The sequence below is a fragment of the Lissotriton helveticus genome, chromosome 2_1, assembly GCF_964261635.1.
Source record: "Lissotriton helveticus chromosome 2_1, aLisHel1.1, whole genome shotgun sequence".
Taxonomy (NCBI): Eukaryota; Metazoa; Chordata; class Amphibia; order Caudata; family Salamandridae; genus Lissotriton; species Lissotriton helveticus.
The window spans coordinates 625,520,432-625,538,842 of NC_136059.1; positions in this window are offsets into that span (position 1 = coordinate 625,520,432).

Consider the following 18,411-nt stretch of genomic DNA (forward strand, 5'->3'; position numbering starts at 1 on the left):
AGAAAGGAGAAGTGTACAGAAGGCAAAAAAAGGCCACAGAATAGCACAGGAGCAAAACGGAGGGGTGAAGCGAAGCAACTATAGGCAAATACAATAAAGTGCAAATACAAAAACACTAAGTTGAAGTGTGGCGAGCTGGGGGCGGGGTCGCAGGGGACGCAGCGGCGGGAACCACAGGAGGAACAGCGAGAGACAGGCAAGGGCACAAAAGCACTAGAGGCAGCAGGAGAATGAAAAGCGAGAACAAAATAAACAATACAGCAAAAACGAAATAGAGAACAAAATAAACAATACAACAAGGCAATACAATTAAATTAAGTAACCTGGCCACCAGGGATGAGGCGCAGGTGGTAGCCTGCGGGTGGAGGAGGGCCTCGAACTTGCGTCAGAGGCAGCAGCAGCGAGCTGGGGACACAGGAGACAGGTGGTGGTGCTGCGGCATGGGGAGTGACTTGCCTGTAGAGGGTCAATGGGCCCTCTCCTCCCCGCGCAGCAGCCGCCATACAAGGGAAGGTGGGAGGGAGGAGCAGCTGGGAAGTCGGGCAGACAAATGGGCGAGCGGGGGGGTGGAGCAGCAGGGGGCGCAGTGGCGGGAAAAAACAGAGGGGAGGAAGGTGAAGAGTACAGAAGGCAAAAAAGGGGCACAGAATAGCATAGGAGGAAAACGGAGGGGTGAGGCGAAGCAAATATAGGCAAATACAACAAAGTGCAAATACAAAAACACTAATGCGAAGTGTGGCGAGCGGGGGGGCGGGTCGCAGGGGTCGCAGCGGCGGGAACCACGGAAGGAATGGCGAGAGACAGGCAAGGGCACAAAAGCACTAGAGGCAGCAGGAGAATGAAAAGCGAGAACAAAATAAACAATACAGCAAAAACGAGAACAAAATAAACAATACAGCAAGGCAATACAATTAAATTAAGTAACCTATGGCCTACCACTGGCCACCAGGGATGAGGCGCAGGCGGTAGCCCGTGGGTGGAGGAGGGCCTCGAACTTGAGCCAGAGGCCGCAGCAGCAAGCTGGGGACACGGGCAGACAGGTGGTGCTGCTGCAGTGTGGGGAGCGACTTGCCTGTTGAGGGTCATGGATCGCTCTCCTCACCGCGCAGCGGCCGCCAAACGAAGGGAAGGTGGGAGGGTGGAGCAGCTGGGAAGTCGGGCGGACGAAAGTGCGAGCGGGGTGGCGGGCCACAGGGGGGTGCAGTGGCGGGAAAAAACTGAGGGGAGGAAGGCGAAGAGTCTAGAAGGCAAAAAAAGGGGACAGAATAGCACAGGAGGAAAAAGGAGGGGTGAGGCGAAGCAATTATAGGCAAATACAACAAAGTGTTAATACAAAACACTAAGGCGAAATGTGGCGAGCTGGGCTGCAGGGGACGCAGCGGCGGGAACCACAGGAGGAACAGCGAGAGACAGGCAAGGGCACAGAAGCACAGGAGGCAGCAGGAGAATGAAAATCGAGAACAAAATAAACAATACAGCAAAAACGAAATCGAGAACAAAATAAACAATACAACAAAGCAATACAATTAAATTAAGTAACCTACGGCCTACCACTGGCCACCAAGAATGAGGCGTAGGTGGAGGAGGGCCTCAAACTTGAGTCAGAGGCAGCAGCAGCGAGGTGGGGACACGGACTGACAGGTGGTGCTGCTACGGCGTGGGGAGCGACCTGCCTGTCGAGGGACCAGGTGCCATAAACACCGAACCACTTATAAGCGTGTTCCATGCACCGACAGGTGTTTAATTTAATGGGACACTTGTAACAGGCCCTAAATGCTCTTTATTTTAGAAACGTAGAATAGAGATGATGCAAATAGATCAGGATGATTCTAGTAAAGCAATGAATAGTTCCCCTCGTCCAATGCAGAAGCTAAAGGCTTAACATGCAGGCACTGAGCTCTGTCCATTTGAGTGCGATAAAACGTCACTGATAGATTCTAGCCGGTACTTGAAGGAGAACGAACTGGAATGGCTGTCTCTGCGTGGAGGACTATGATTGAGGGGACAGGTTCTAATAGGCTTCTTACAAACATACTGATGCTGGTATTTACATTATCCCCTCCTTATTCGACCCTGCTTTAAGGCTAAGATCCTAATTAGGGGCTGGTAAATTAAGAACCATTTACGTCCATAGCGGAGGGCAATAACACTTAAGAATATGCAGCCGTTCTTGTAAACATCTGCACAAGTAGGTGTTTCTACTTTCAGGTCGGTTACATTCCAGACAAAGCTTTCCTGGCAGTGGCCCCAGCCTTGCTCTGATGGTGCTAACATAAAGACGGATGGCTTGTTTGGTTCTGGCTGGTGAGCTGCATGCTTTGCTATTGTTTTGATAGCAGCGGTTTCGCTGCCGCCCTCTTTCCTGGATGATAAAGCTGGGAAAAGGAAAATCCCTTCAGCTAAGCAATGGCTCCCCAGTCAAAGAGACAACATACACGTTCCGCTCCCGCGTTTGTGGCAAGAAAGATTAGACGCTTGCTTTAAAGAAGAGTAATTCATTCAGAAGTCGGCATTTCTGACAAGGCTCTGGTTTGTCAAAAACACCAGTTTAATGAAGAATGCTTCAGGGAGGAAAAGAAATAGGGCAGGACGGAGCCGAGTTATACAGCACAGAATCTATCAAATCAGGGAAATATGAGCTTCGGGGAGGAAAACAAAATAGAGTTTTCTGAGTGCTTTCTGGAAAATTGATCACGCTTTATTCAGCACGAAGTCAGGTGATGTGTGGCGCTGTGTGACAGAACACATTCATCCTGAGCGTGGCTGATAAACTGCCCAACTTCACGGGTTCTAATGCACTAAAAGAGTGCCTTAGTTCTTCGTGATCCCTTGGGCCTCCAAATCAAATGTAACTTAAATGATTTGGACTAATTTTGTTCTCTTCTGGTGGACTTTAGTATTTATATATCAGTGTATCCAAAATACACATGTTCAACACTAAGGGCCTAATTACGAGTATGGTAGTCTTCGGACGGCCAGACTCATGGTATGGCGGCCGTGCTGACCGCCACATTACGACCTTGGCAGTCGTGCCGCCCTGTAAATGCCAACTCTGCCAGGGAACCGCCATTGATAGCATGTTGGAACTTTATTTGACGCTCCCATTGTGGTGCCTATTTTATAGGCACTGCTGTGGGAACTGAACAAAATACAAATAATAGTGGAGGGTCAAGACAGCGAATTTCAAAGAGAATGACTATGTGAGAAAACTAGTGACCATAGTCCACTAGTCAGGGTACATCATTCGCGGTTGCTGAAAAATACCCATCAGTAGCTCTTCCTTGGCGCCCTTTTCATCATGTGGGTTCCTTCTAACCATGAAGGATGGTTTTTTAATATGGTCAAAATTGACAGCATAAGGACCAGTGATGGTATGACTGGGTCTCAGGGGGCTACTGAAAAGCAGTGCGAGGGGGTGTGGTAAAGTGCAAAAAGTGCAGGGTAGTGATGTATAAAATTAGATAACTTTGAGGAAAATATGTTTATTGCAGACCTCAGAGTTTCTAAACGTTAAAAAGAGCGAGATTGGTAGTTTTACTTAATAGCTACCAACAGGTTGGTCGACATGTTTCAGCAGAATTTCGGATCCCAGAGGTATCCACTGCATTCCTCAGGACCTGTGTCGCTACTGCTAGTGTGGTGTTAAAAGAATAAGGACAAATTTCACCTGGTTTGATGGTGAAGAGTCATTCTCCCAGCTGAGAAGTCCAGTGGAGAACAAACATAGTCGAGAACAAAGAAAAACATACAATTAGTATATCTACGGTATCCAAAACACTTTCATGGTGTACCATATCTATGAAGAGAACTTATAATGCAATCCTCTTAGTAGTACTTTTATTCCTACATATGACCACAGTACCTTAATATGATATGTAGTAAGACTCTCACTTACCATGTTGTGCAGGAGAGTACTGCCTCACCTCACCTGGCTCACAGCGCAGGTAATTGAAGCACCGCTCTAATGTAAAAAGAAAGACAGACAAGGACACGTCAGCGACAGCTGACTTCACACTTAGACACGACTTTTACTGGTGTTTCTTGTTATTTGGCTGGTCAAAAAAAGGCACAATGCCGTAGGCTTGGGCATTAGCAACATTTAGAGTATGACCCTGGCACAATTCTCCGTTTGCAGGGAAAGGTGTATTATACCAGTTGTCATTAGGTAAAATAACAAATATATCTGAATCATTACAAAAAGCGTAAACGGCATCTGTGTTGACCCCGAAGACCTTCTACCTTCAATCCACCAACTACCGGACTTCCAGCAAAGGTGATGGCTTTTGAAGAGGCGGTGGGCAGCGATATTAAGCACTTGCTGCAACAGAACGACAAACCCTTCATCAATTTCCCTAAGAAAGAACAGACCGCTCTAAAAAACCTTTCAGAGGATTCTTCGGTAGTGATCAAACCTGCCGACAAGGGCGGTGCTATAGTTGTCCTTGACACAACTACATACCGCGAGGAATGCATTCGACAACTTAACGATGTGAGATCATACAGGAAACTCGCTGAGGACCCTACAGAGAGATTGTCATTGGTCATCAAACAATATGTTGAAGAAGCACTCTCTGAGGGATGGATAACATCAAAGGAGGCAGCATACCTGCAATCAGCACACCCTATTGTCCCTTACTTTTATGTGCTACCCAAAGTGCACAAGCCTCAAAGGCCACCGCCCGGACGCCCAATAATATCGGGCATTGGGTCTCTTCTTGAACCCCTCTCCACATTCGTAGACCATTTTTTGAGGCCAATGGTCCACAAGATGCCTACATATTTACAAGACACGAAGGATGTTCTGAGGATTTTACCAGACATCGAGTTTGATGCCAGCAGGGACCTGCTGGTATCTTTCGATGTAGAATCTCTATACTACATATCATATTAAGGTACTGTGGTCATATGTAGGAATAAAAGTACTACTAAGAGGATTGCATTATAAGTTCTCTTCATAGATATGGTACACCATGAAAGTGTTTTGGATACCGTAGATATACTAATTGTATGTTTTTCTTTGTTCTCGACTATGTTTGTTCTCCACTGGACTTCTCAGCTGGGAGAATGACTCTTCACCATCAAACCAGGTGACATTTTTCCTTATTCTTTTAACACCACACTAGCAGTAGCGACACAGGTCCTGAGGAATGCAGTGGATACCTCTGGGATCCGAAATTCTGCTGAAACATGTCGACCAACCTGTTGGTAGCTATTAAGTAAAACTACCAATCTCGCTCTTTTTAACGTTTAGAAACTCTGAGGTCTGCAATAAACATATTTTCCTCAAAGTTATCTAATTTTATACATCACTACCCTGCACTTTTTGCACTTTACCACACCCCCTCGCACTGCTTTTCAGTAGCCCCCTGAGACCCAGTCATACCATCACTGGTCCTTATGCTGTCAATTTTGACCATATTAAAAAACCATCCTTCATGGTTAGAAGGAACCCACATGATGAAAAGGGCGCCAAGGAAGAGCTACTGATGGGTATTTTTCAGCAACCGCGAATGATGTACCCTGACTAGTGGACTATGGTCACTAGTTTTCTCACATAGTCGTTCTCTTTGAAATTCGCTGTCTTGACCCTCCACTATTATTTGTATTTTGTTCAGTTTCCTCCGGGGAGTATAGTGCTGAGTGGTCATTAAAAATAATCCCTGAGACCCCAACCTACCTTTGTTTAATTAATACTGCTGTGGGAACGCCAAAGGAGCTGCCTGTCAGTGACTAAAAAAGTCACAATACGGCAGATGGTACTCACGCGAGTTTGGCAGTGTGGTGGAGGGGCGGCCCCGCCGCTGAACCGCCAAACTTGTAATTGGGTCCTAAATAATTATTTTTTAAATACTTAAAACATAACACAAGAAATTTCAAACAATTTATTGAGGCATTAATCCTACATTTAATCAACAGAATTTAACGTAAATTTGTATAACTTATTGGCTTGTGTTTCTCCCTATCATAGTGTGCAGGCCTAGGGCTTTTTCAAGGCTCTCAAGAGTCAGTACCAGGTATGTGAATATTGGTAAATGTGCTAATGTATATGGTTGTTTCAATGCTTGGTTTAGGTCTGGGAGGTTTTATTAACCTGGGTATACGGGAATTTACCGAGACTGTAGCTCTGGTACGTCTAATTTATATTCAGAAAAATATTTATGAGATTGCTCTTGTGCAGATATAATATGAATGGTAAATTCTAATATAAGGCTTAGATCAGTAGCCATGTTACTGACAGCATACATTACTAAGAAGAAGTGGTATTTCTGAGCATAGCCTTATAATCAGCAAAGGTCTCATGTGGTCTCGAAACAATTGAGGGGGATTCTGCAGTCGGGCCAGAGATCTCCGCATGGTAAACTATAGGGAAAAGAAAAAAGCTTTCTTTAACTCGAAAATAAATACTAAAAATAGTTTTCTTGTAAATTTGATAATTTTACATTTTTATTTTATATGTAGAACCTTTTTAACTCAATTTCAGTTTGAATTATAAAATAAATACCCACCTAAAGATAAAATATTTGTAATATACATTATTAATATTATAAGTAATGTATTAAATTAATTAAAACAATTTTAGTTAAATTTGAGTACAACATATTGTTATATAAGTTTATGATTCAAAATAGGGTAGTAAAATAATTTTTATTTAAATAATAAATATGTGCTATTCTATTACTTTTTAACATTACATTCTAATAATTAATATTTGTATCTATTTTTAATAATTTATTTTAATTTAACATTATTTCCTTTGGATTTTATTTTAATTGCTCACATCCATGTATGTTCTACAGGAGGGTGTTGCAGTAACAGTGGTTGACTTTGTGTAGCGTTGGACTTACTTTTGTTTTTATTCTGTTGTTTTTCTATTAGTAGAAGCTTACACTGGGATTTCATAAATATGCAAAAAGTAGTAAACTTACCCAAATGTGTAAATTACTTAAAAAAGTAAGATATCTTTGTGAATCAGTCTCTCTGTATTGAGCACTTGCTCCCCCTCCTCCATCAATCAAACCACACCAACAAGAGCCTGTGACTTTTTTTCAGACTTCATTGGTTGCATTGGAATCTCTTCGTCTTTGACTAGAGCAAGAGAGAGATCTCTTAAAAATCACAACTACATGTTCATTGTCTGTGGCTAGCCGAAAGGGCCATTTGCTTCCCCCTTCCACATCGCTTACTAATACTGTACTGTAAGAGGCCTATTTACAACCTGCATTTAGTGGTACACAAAGTCGTACTTCATTACTAGTACTAGCATCCTATAAAATGATATTCCTAGGCCTTCATTCAGGCATCCATGCCTTTGCCACTCAAATCTTTTTCTGTACATAGACCAGTCTGTTTTTTTGTAGTGATGTGGAAGGGACAAAGAGGAGTTTCTGGAAAATGATGAATACCTACTACAAAATGGGAGGGGTGTATTGAGCGGTAATGAGAAGTTATGGGAGGGGCAGATATCCACCGCTAGATTAATATCCAAAACAGTGAAACCTTGTTATAAAATCCTTTATAAAGTCATACAGTTTTTTATGTGTTCTCATTAACATTGTGGTGATTGTTACTGTAAATTCCCTGTCAATTTATATAGCAACGGTATTTTGTTTTTACATAAATTAAATTGCTGTTTAATGTTTGACTCATGGTGAATATATTTGTTGATATTTTCTTTCGTTTTCTCTAGAAGTAAATACTGTCTTAGAAATACATCGAGCTAAAGGCCTAGGTGCGGCCTTCTATGGGGCAGAACTGTGGCGGCTAGAGGATGCAGAAAATAAATTTTTAAGGGCGATCCTCAACCTCCCAATGAATACGCCAATATTACCTCTACGTCTTTACCTTGGTCTAAAGCCTTTGGGTAAGACTCTGGACAAGTAGTACCAAGATTCCTGTAAAGGACCCAGTGGAGGAACTACTAATTTTTTTATAGACATACATTGGTCTAGTTTAATAAGTTTAATGAGTGGCTATTCTGACTGGGCCTGGGAATTATGTGGGAGGACCCACAGCCTATCACAAAAAAAAGGTATACCAGTTTAAAAAAAGGTATTGGAATTATGTTGATTAGTTTTACACTGACGTTAGGACAACTGGCACTTTAACCTCCATTTTTTCAAATTTCAAGAGCTGCTTTAAGTTTGATTTCTATATGGATGATGTTGAACCCCCTAATGCACAAGCACTTCTCATACAATTTACTATTGGGATCCTCCCACTGAATGCAATAAACATAGTTGGGCCAATGTTTCTATAACCCCTCTGTGCCCATCTTGCCACTCTACCCCAGAGACTATAGAACATTTTATTTTCTTCTTTCCCGCCTATGCAAACCTAAGAAAAACATGGATTATTCCGGCCTGTCGACTTCTCTCCTTTTCAAGCCCCTCTGATACTCTACCCATATTTAGGTCCGACACGACAAGGTTGCTTACTTTCACAATATCAATATATCTGCTTTACGCCTGGTGGCAGAGGTCTAAAGTGGTAAAATATTATCTTGACATAGGTTCATTGAATATGTAGAGTAAGCTGGTGCTACGGCCACTCAGTAGGACATTAGGGAAATAACAGGGTTGAACTGTTTTTATGGCTGGTGTTTTTTAATTTACAGGGTTGAACTGTTTTATGGCTGGTGTTTTTTAATTTACAGCTCTGATTTTATAGTTAAAATAGAAATCTTTTTATTTATAGCATTGAAGTCATAATCTTACAAACTTTTCCTGAATTATGTATAGGATTACGAAGTTGATGCTATTTTAAGCTCTTGTGTTTTTAACATTTTTACGGAATATTCTTTGCTATGTGATTTTATGTATGTGTATGACCATGCTATTGATCGAATAAATAAATATATATATTAAATGTTTTGAAATATGAAGAAATACTGGAGATTAACAACAGTTGCAACTCTATTTCATAGATACTAGAAATATTTAGAGGGTCACATCTGACAATGTACACATCACACAGACAAGCCAGTCTTGATGCTTGCTTTTGGTACTGAGATGCATCAATGGAAGAATGCATCAGTTTATCACCATGTCACAGTTACTGGAGGATGGCAAAGTATGGCATAGTCCTTTTTTGCCTTTGGCTATCCCTTGTGTTTTAGGTGCCATCCATTGCACCCATGTGACACTTCAGGTCCTTACTACACAGAACACATTTCCCACAACAGACACCATTGGCACTCCATCAACATGTACGCTGTCTGCAATGCCCGGGGCTGCTTCACTGATGCGTGTGCTGTTTTGAAAGTACTTATGATAGCTAGCTACATATGCCGACAATTATCTCTTGTTCGTTGCTTGGTTGCTGGGTATTTATGGGATGTGCCTTACTGGTAAGTAAACAACACCTCTTCCATCTCTCAAACCTCACAGGCATTCAATAACATTATCTCAACAAAGGTACAATAGAGAACACATACATAAATCAGCCATTATTGAATGCGTTTCTGGGATCCTCAAATCATAATCTAGATTTCTTAACCAAACAAGGTGTATGCTGGTGTACTCCCTAGAACTTGCAAGATTATAGTAGCCTGTTTCGTGTTGTACAATAATGCCAAACATATAGATCTTGAACATTATCTATGCCCACATGGGGTGGGTACAGAATATAGGTCAGGGTATGCAAGTGTGAGATTAACTTGTTAAATATTTTTTCTCTTTAGATGCTAGTTTTGTAACTGCATTTATATGGTTTGATAGTCTCTTGTCAGTGATGAATGGTGGATGACTAACACAGAGTCCAGATATACCATCCCGGGGCAGGCAACTCTGTTTTCTTTTCAGAATGTTTTTGACTGCTGTAGTTAGGGATATTTGACTCCTCAACAAGCTGTCCCTCTTTTTGTCAAGCAGTGCTGGCCTTTGACATATAGGCTTAGAGGAACATTGAATTCCCTCCTTGGATTACCCACTGTCCTCCTCTTGTAGAGGGTTCAGTATCATAATCTGGTGAAATAATACCTGTACTTACAAGATGTCAAAAGTTGAAGTGCATTAAATTAAATACAGTTTTGAGTCAATTATTGACACAGTACTTATATAAACTATGTTCTACAAATACATAATATCCCTAGGACGTGAACATAAAAGCTCCTATTACAGATGTTAGATTCACTGAGGGGTCAGCTACTGAACCTATGCCCTTCTGTTTGGTGTTTCGAAAATATCTCCAGATCCAGCAGCTAAATAAATGAGATTTATGTTCAATGGATATTGTAAATCTATAAAAGTCATCATGACTACGAGTACAGACACGTTAGTGAATGAAGAAAATGGCACACCAATAAGAAGGATCTCTGTAGGTGCCTAGCCTAGCCTTGCCAACGGAAGCCGCAGCCTGAGCAATCGAGTACAGAGTGCAGAGTCGTTTTGCAGCGTGTGAGCACCAGTCACCGGACGCCAGACGCAAATGGCATGAGAAGCGGCGGGAGATCCGCGGGGGGGGGGGGGGGGGTATTGAGCCCCGAACAAGTTTGGAGACGTTTGGAGACGTGGGTCTCGTGTGCCCCAGCGGCCCCCTCAGCCCCGCGAAAAAAAAAAAAGAGTAGCGGGAGAGCTCATACGGATATTGATAGGAGCCACCGGCGTTGCCAGGATTCATCAGAGGCATGCTAGATAGTGGTTCTGCAGCGGGGGGGGGTGGGTAGGTACAGTTTGGGAGCATTATTTTCGACCGCGAGATAGCACCCGAGGAGCCAGGAGGCAAGGTGCTATTTTCACTTGGGCTACGAAATCTGGGTATATAATCGTCGCAGTAAGAAGGGGATTAATTGCCCAGAACACAGGGAAAATAAGGAAAGCCCCCTGGGAGAGGATAACAAGTGCGGCAAGGCAGGCCGACGGACAAAAGGCACAGCAGAGGTAAGTGAAAGAATTAGCATATTTACAAGTTAATTTTGAACTGTGAAATAATTACAGCAGCATCGGAGATAAGCGTATTACAAATCTAATAGATGGCCCCGAAAAGAAGGCAAAAATTGCGCAAAGACGAAAGCCCAGGGAGGAGTGAGTTAATGATGGGCTCAATGTCACTGGAAGAGAGCCAGAAAAGCCAGGCCTCCGCCATGGACAACAGAAAGGGGCGACGCAAGAAAAGAAAAGGAATTGCACCTCAACCTCTAAGCGGAAAGATAACACAGCAGTCTCCAAGTCTATAAAGGACTTTGTAGGGAAACATTACAAATCTACAGAGCCGGTAATAAATTTGGAATACGAGGAAGATGAGGAGGAGAATGGCGCGTAGAACAGAGAAAACACGGGGGTAGAGGAGGAGAATCAGATAAGGAAAGAAATGGGGGAATATCCCGAAGAAGAAATAGAGGAAGGAAGGGAGGAAGGAAGGGAGGACCCCATACTGATAAACCTCACCCTTTTGAGTCAAAATCTTCAAATAGCAGCGCCTCGTCTTTCATCATCGCCAAAAATATGTTCGCTGCAAACCTCAGAAAACAAAGGGCAAAAAGGAAATGAAAGTCAGAGCCCGAGCTTTGTCTGGGGAGGTGTTCCAGATCAAGCTCTGCAGCATCTAAATGGTCAAAAAAAACTAATCCAGCAGGACGATATAAGACTGGAAGCCAAGCCAATTCAGAAAGAAATAACCCACACGACTCGGTCCTCTCTGTAACGCCCACATCCTCCTTGATGGACCTAATATTGATGTTACATTACAAGGAATTCTTGAAGTAACATTATCGAATAATGGAGTGTTAAAGGCACAGAAACTGTCTTTAAAAAAGATTGAAGAGGAATTGGTGGGAATTAAGAGTCAAATGCCAAATATGTCAAGACCAGTAGTTATCCCCCAGCCCATAGAAGAAAGCATAGAGAATGAATCTGCAGAGGCAAACGTGGTAAAACTAGTAGCTACCCCCCAGCCCATAGAACAAAGTATAGTGAGTGAATCTGTAGAGGCATTAGATAATGTGTAGTGTAGTTCCTATTATCCCAATAGGCTCTGCGCATTGGAATAATACCTTCAATAGTATAGACCTAGGACGGAGGTTAACTAGGTCTTCTACTGACGATATTAGACTTAAAGTTTTGGGTTTGCCAGCTAGCTCAGAGTTCACTAGAAACTTTCTCGAATAGGCAAGGAGGAGTTTAACCTCCCTGGATAGACAAGAAGGGATTTAGTTTCTGACAACCATAGAACATGACAACTTTGCTCTCCCCTAATCAAGAGTGCATCTCTAGAGTCGTGTGAAAACAAAAGACAACTTATTTTACTCAGTCAGTTCAGTGCATTCTTAGTTTCACCAGATTGTAGAGAAAAGGAAGAGACGGGCGTGTTCAATAAAAGATGTTATTTATTGATCAGTCTCTTTTCTCGTACAAGAGAAATGAATCGATATTATTGTAATACTTATGGTTAAGTAAAGTGCATACAATAAAAGCAGAAGTATAAAATAATACTGTAAAAGCATTGATATGGTTTCTAAGCCATATGATATTTAAAATTGATAAAATAGATACATACATATATACATTTGACTAATCGTACTCAACTGGTGCTTCTAACTACGCCTACCCCAGTGTACCTGACCTAAGCCTAATACGTGGGCGGGAGTAGATAAGTAGCAGTTTAAGTTAAGTTTGTTTTGCCAAGTGACTGACTCAAGAATTCTCTGCAAGGGGTTGTTCAGTTCTGTACCTGAGATCTAGAATGGTTGAGGGCTGGTATCTCTCGTCTCTGGTCTTGATATTCCAGCTGCCTGCGAGGGCTGCTTGGAAGCGCCGGAGCTGGATTTCTCGGCAGGAGAAAAGCAGCGTCTCGTTCTCAGTGCGTCAGGAAGACGGGGCAGCGCCAGCGGGGTCCGCTCTGTGCTGGCCTCTTCGGCAAGTCTCGCTGCTCCGATCTCGTCACCACCGCGTGTGTTTGCTTAAGGCAATGTCGGTAATATTTATACCTGTAAGGTGCCGAGATTGACGTAAGGATGGACATAGATACGTCAATAAGGATGTCATACGAACTGGTCGTTAGCACATTCTTTACTGAAGTTCTCTGTGAAATCAAAACAATGGCCGTAGGGATTTTCCCAGGTTGTCATAGGTTTGATTTGTTTTGAGAACTCCGTATGCCTTATCAGGGGCTGGAGGAATAGCGTTTGTCTAATTAGATGGCATGCGTTATGACCTAATCAGATAACACGTTTCTGTGCCGTGGTGTGGCTTAATCAGATAACGGTTTTTGCAACGTGGGATGGCTGCTAGTTAATTATTAACCAGAACAGGGTCAGGAATAGGGGGATCGATACAGAACCTATAGGAATACATTACACCCACTCCACGCAGGCTATGTCCATATTTACAAGATCTAGGCATAGTAACTATACAGTAGTGTATGTGTATACCGTACCACCCCAAAATACATTTATATGCATTTCGAAATTATGTAATATACGAGAAAAAAATAATCATATGCACCATATGCACTCAAGCAGTAGAGAAATGCTAAATTAATCACGCATATTCATACATCATTATTAATAAAACGTGAAAAATAACACATGAAATGGCTCTTAATACAGAAGAAAAAATGCGAGACCATTTCATCACAAAATAAATATCCATGAACATGTCAGAGGGCAGCTAATGTCTCTAAAGTTCCTAAAATAGAAATTCAGTTCTCTAAGAATAGTTTCTACTTTAAGCAGAAGATAAGTGTCCCGAAAAATTGTAAAAAAATATTCTGGGGATTGTGAAAAAATCTGCTGTCCATGCTGGAGAGAAAAATTGTTCATGTTACTTTATCATTAAAGTTGAAGGCCAAATTCAGGGTGATGGGAACGCCGTGTGCTAGCTTGCTCAAAAGTCATTATTTCTGCTCTGGTGAGAACATCATATTATTTAGACTGTCGAAAAAGCTGTCAACAGCTTCCTGTGAGAGTTCCACTAACTCGGAAAAAGATGTTACCATGCATTCATGAGCATGATTGCCTCCATTGATGTTTTGATCAGCATAGCTGACAGAAGGTCGTACCTGATCGATGCTGCTTTCATCTTGAACCTCACTACCCCTCAATCGTAGTGGTGAAGTCTCCACGAATGCCGTCATCAGTGTTGGTAGCTGCTGGGGACAGCACAATGCATGAGCCGTGACCGGACCCAACAAAGTTTCTGCATCCATTGGCGCATCCGATTGTAGCGTCAGACAGGTGTCCAACACGCATTCTTCTCCGCATAGCAAGCACCTTAATACAGGTAAAACACAGCTTTGCCATATTGGTCTAAATGAAAGAAACCAAGTCATGTTCAGGTCTCTAACCCTGGATAGTCCCAATATTTTAGATATCCGGTCCCGGTATCCAATGGCTAGGATTGTTTCTTCCCTTGTCAAAGGTGTTTTGTCTGTGACACGGTTTGCCATAGCGAAATAACAGGATAAAAAATAGGATTCCTGTCACTAGTCCCAAAAGGAGAGGAAGTCCACCAAAGATGGAATGGACGAACTCCGGAAAAATACCCAGAATGGCTTTAAATGGTGTTAAAGCCACCGAAAACACTGTCTTAAATACATTTGAGACTCCACTGGTATCAGAAATATTTAAGATTTCGTTCAGGATTTCCGCGAAATGTATGGGGTAATTAGTTGATAACAATGAATGAATCTCTGCCGTTGTCCTTGCAACTTGGAGATCATACGTTTCTTTTGATGACATGAGCCTGGTCGGCGTCTGAAGGAGCACTGTTTTCATTCTGCTTAAAGTATCAATTCGAATAGAAGCAATTTTCAAATTCGGCCATAACCTTGCCTCCCTGTCTGGCATTGCGCTGGGGAACAATACTCGTTCACAGCACATGACCTTCGCAGTCGTAGTTATGAGATAAGGTATTCCGGGCACCAAACTACAACATCTGCGGTCTACAATTATAATGTAACTCCCGTTCGATAGTCTCCTAAAGAATAGTTCTATTTGTGTCGCAGGTGTGCCTAGCTGGTGACATGAAACGTTATTTGAGGACCCTTCACAGGCTCCGTGTAAACTAATACCATTACACAGAAGTGTACCGCTTAGTGACATCGCACAATTATTGCCACTAAGAAACACTTTCCGGCCTTTATTACTGACACATGCATGTGAATAGGGCAAGTTCCATGTTGACTTAATGTACCCTTTACCCAATTTTTCGTACATGCCAGCCTGTATATATTTTTGGCAGTATTGAAACCTGAAAGTAGATATTGGAATATTAATTATCCCATGTATTATCCATTCACTGACAGGTCGTTCTGACATTGTCAATGGTAATCTCTCGAGTTTCTCAATGCTCAGGATTGTGTAATCAGCACCCTTCTGTGCCATACTGATTTATTTATCAGTAAGGTTAAAGATATTGAATAGTGACGTCGTGTTGATTAAACGCCAAGGCACATAGCCTGAACGCAGATTTTGTAACGTCCAGCCAAGCTGTACAATAGAACGCAATTGGGACTGACCGTGTTGTAACAACAGTAAGTCTTGCGATATTATGTCGATTGCTGAAGACACAATGCTGTCCAAAGAGTATATTCTGGAGGACAGAGTCATTAACCCATTGTCCACTACAGAAAGTGATTTTTCCAAATTAATACGGTCAATTTCCCGTATTCTCTCTGACGTTTCAATTTGAGTTATTTTCCAGGCTTCGTTATAAGCTGCATATACAGAGGCTGCTATGAAGCCTTTTTGACGCTGTTTGCGCGGTCCCATAATGAAATCACGCAAGTCGGCACCATCAGTAAGTAAAGTTAGGTGTTGCTTAATTTCTGCCAGTGTGGATGTTTGTAGCCATTGAAGGCAGAGCTTGCCCACACTGTACGTGGTAATTATCCCTGGGTGTTGTCTTTGGGAATATCTAGGGTCTGGCCTGGTCAATGTGAACCCCTGGATTTTGTTCAGGAATCTGTCTTGACAGTTATTAGTATCTGTGGGCCAGATCAACCACTGTTTCCAATCAGGGTGTGTTCTGTTTTGGCTTAATATATCGTTTACGTCTATCTCCTCATCTATAGATATATTACCGTTCATTGTTGGCTTTGGAATAGACGGTTTGTTTAAGTCTTTGATTTTGGCTAGGCCAAGACAGGTAGTTTGTTGGACAGTGTCATTCAAAAATATAATTTGTTCTGGGATCATGCAGGCTCTAAACAATGATTCTATACCTTGTACTTGCCATTCCTTTGTACCCCAAACACTTTTTACTTCAACATTTGTTTCCCAGTAATCAAAACCAAATGTACTCATTTGCTCAAAAAATGAGTCTGAATATATCAATTTAGTATTTGTAAGCATGGTCTTTGTACCTGTCTTATTCGATAATTTGAAATAAAATGTTTCTGCATTACTTGTGTTGAACCCTGAAAAATATGAATATTTGTCATAAAAAGTTCTTGAGCTACCTTTTGGAGGGGTTGCACAGTGTTCCCATTGATTATAATTTAAGACATTTCTAGGTTGTGCAGATTTATGCAGATAATGATTACTATAGTGATTATAGCAGAACATTTTATCATAATTAGACGAACCCTGCAAATAATCATGTTTTGTAAATTTAGCAGACATCACTAGGTCAGACATCATATTATTAATTCTTTCAACGTCCCAATCATCTGCAACTGAGCTTGGTTTTACAAAGTCACTCAATGAGATCTTGATTTGATGTTGATACTTCAGCATTTCAACCGGACCATAGATTTCATAATCAGTATTGTCCCATGCTACCCCACCGGGTATAGGATTGGCTGTGAAGTTGACTGAAGAAAGTTCTCTTTTCTCGACGTGTGAAGACGTGTGTGGTTTGAGGACCAAGTTCATTTTCTGGCTTGCTGTGTCCATTTTAGCATATTTTCCCTCAATGAAATGTCCCAAACATAGTACCATGATGAGCCAAAGTATGAGGATAAGTGCACCTAAGGCCACCCAGAATTCAATCCATGGAGAAATCATATACGTTTCTTTCAGATGTTGAAAAAGTTCCTTAGCTTTATCTTTAAAGGTTTTTGTTGATGTTTGTTCCTTTTATTCACTCAGATCTTCAGATGAATCATTGAAGTTGATGAAGTAACCAGATGCCGTTCTGTCTATTGTTCCTATTGCTTCAGGATTACTGTTTGCTTTATTAGCGTGTTTTGTTGCAGCAGCATAGTCATTTGTTACTTCATTGTAGATTGGTGTGTCTCTGCTAATTGTTTTTATTTGAGTTTTTAGAGGTTTAAGTTCCATAGCATTGTTGCATAGTCCTTGTTGTTGTTCTGTTGACATTTCAAATGTGAGTCGCCTCTTACATTGAACCTCTGTGTTTGTAGCAAATCTTGGTGTTCTACTACTTATCGGGAGTCCACTTGGCCTACTGTTTGTTATCGGCCACATGATTGTTATTTTATCAGGTCGATTGATACAACTCTGTTCTCCTTTTTACCAGCAAGGGGCGGTAGTACGACTGATCTTGTCCCGTTGATAGATAAGACAGGAACTGCTTTTCTGTAAGAAGGCCCAAATTCCTTCTTTACCGCGATCTTTTCTCTGACTAGATCCCCGACTTTTGGAATCCAGATAAGGTCTTGCTGGGACAGGTGGTTTTTCTTCAGTGGTCGTTGGCTGTTGTTTCAACTTTATGTTGCTCAGGTCTTTCCTTGTTTCGTTTAAGTCCTGCAAAATAGCCAAACGATCTTTGATATCAAAGCTTTTTTCTTTAACCACTGAAGTCTGACTGTCAAGATCTAAGACCATCATTCTAGTTCCAAACAATAATTCGTACGGACTGAATCCCCTCAGAGAATTTCTTGGCAGGTTGTTTAGACTACGTTGGACACTTATTAGATGTTTGACCCACCCAGCTCCCGAACCTAATACATTCGCTGTTATAGATTACTTTATGCCTTTGGTTTTTTCTTTACACCATCCCGTTCCCTCAGGTAGGAAGTGAGAAGAGTCCCGCTATGCTATGCTCATTTGGCCATGTTTTTCCACACGCTTTAGGGCAAGAGGAAAAAACATTTAGCCAAACGTAGCATGCTTCTAGCGTATATGCCATTATAGACTCGCAAATCTTTTTATAACAGTCCAGACGTCAGCCGAGTGCTGGGGTCTACATCACAAGTGGAAAATAGTCTTTATATGTTAATTGGACGCATTAATTTTTATTGTTGATCCATTCTGGAGTGAAACGCCATGGTAATATACCGTTTCTCTCGCCACTGCGATCTCTATTGCAGTCTGGGCAGTTCTTTACAAAGATGTGATGATGCAGGCTCATACCTGGCCACCAGTACACTGATTGTAATTCTTCCAGGGAATCTTTTAGTTTGAGGTGTCTGAGACCCTCACCCATATGTGCGTCTGCTATTAACAATCCTCTCCTGTCCGTGTTTGGAATCACTCTGTCCCCCACTCCAGGGATTCGAGCAAAAGGAACG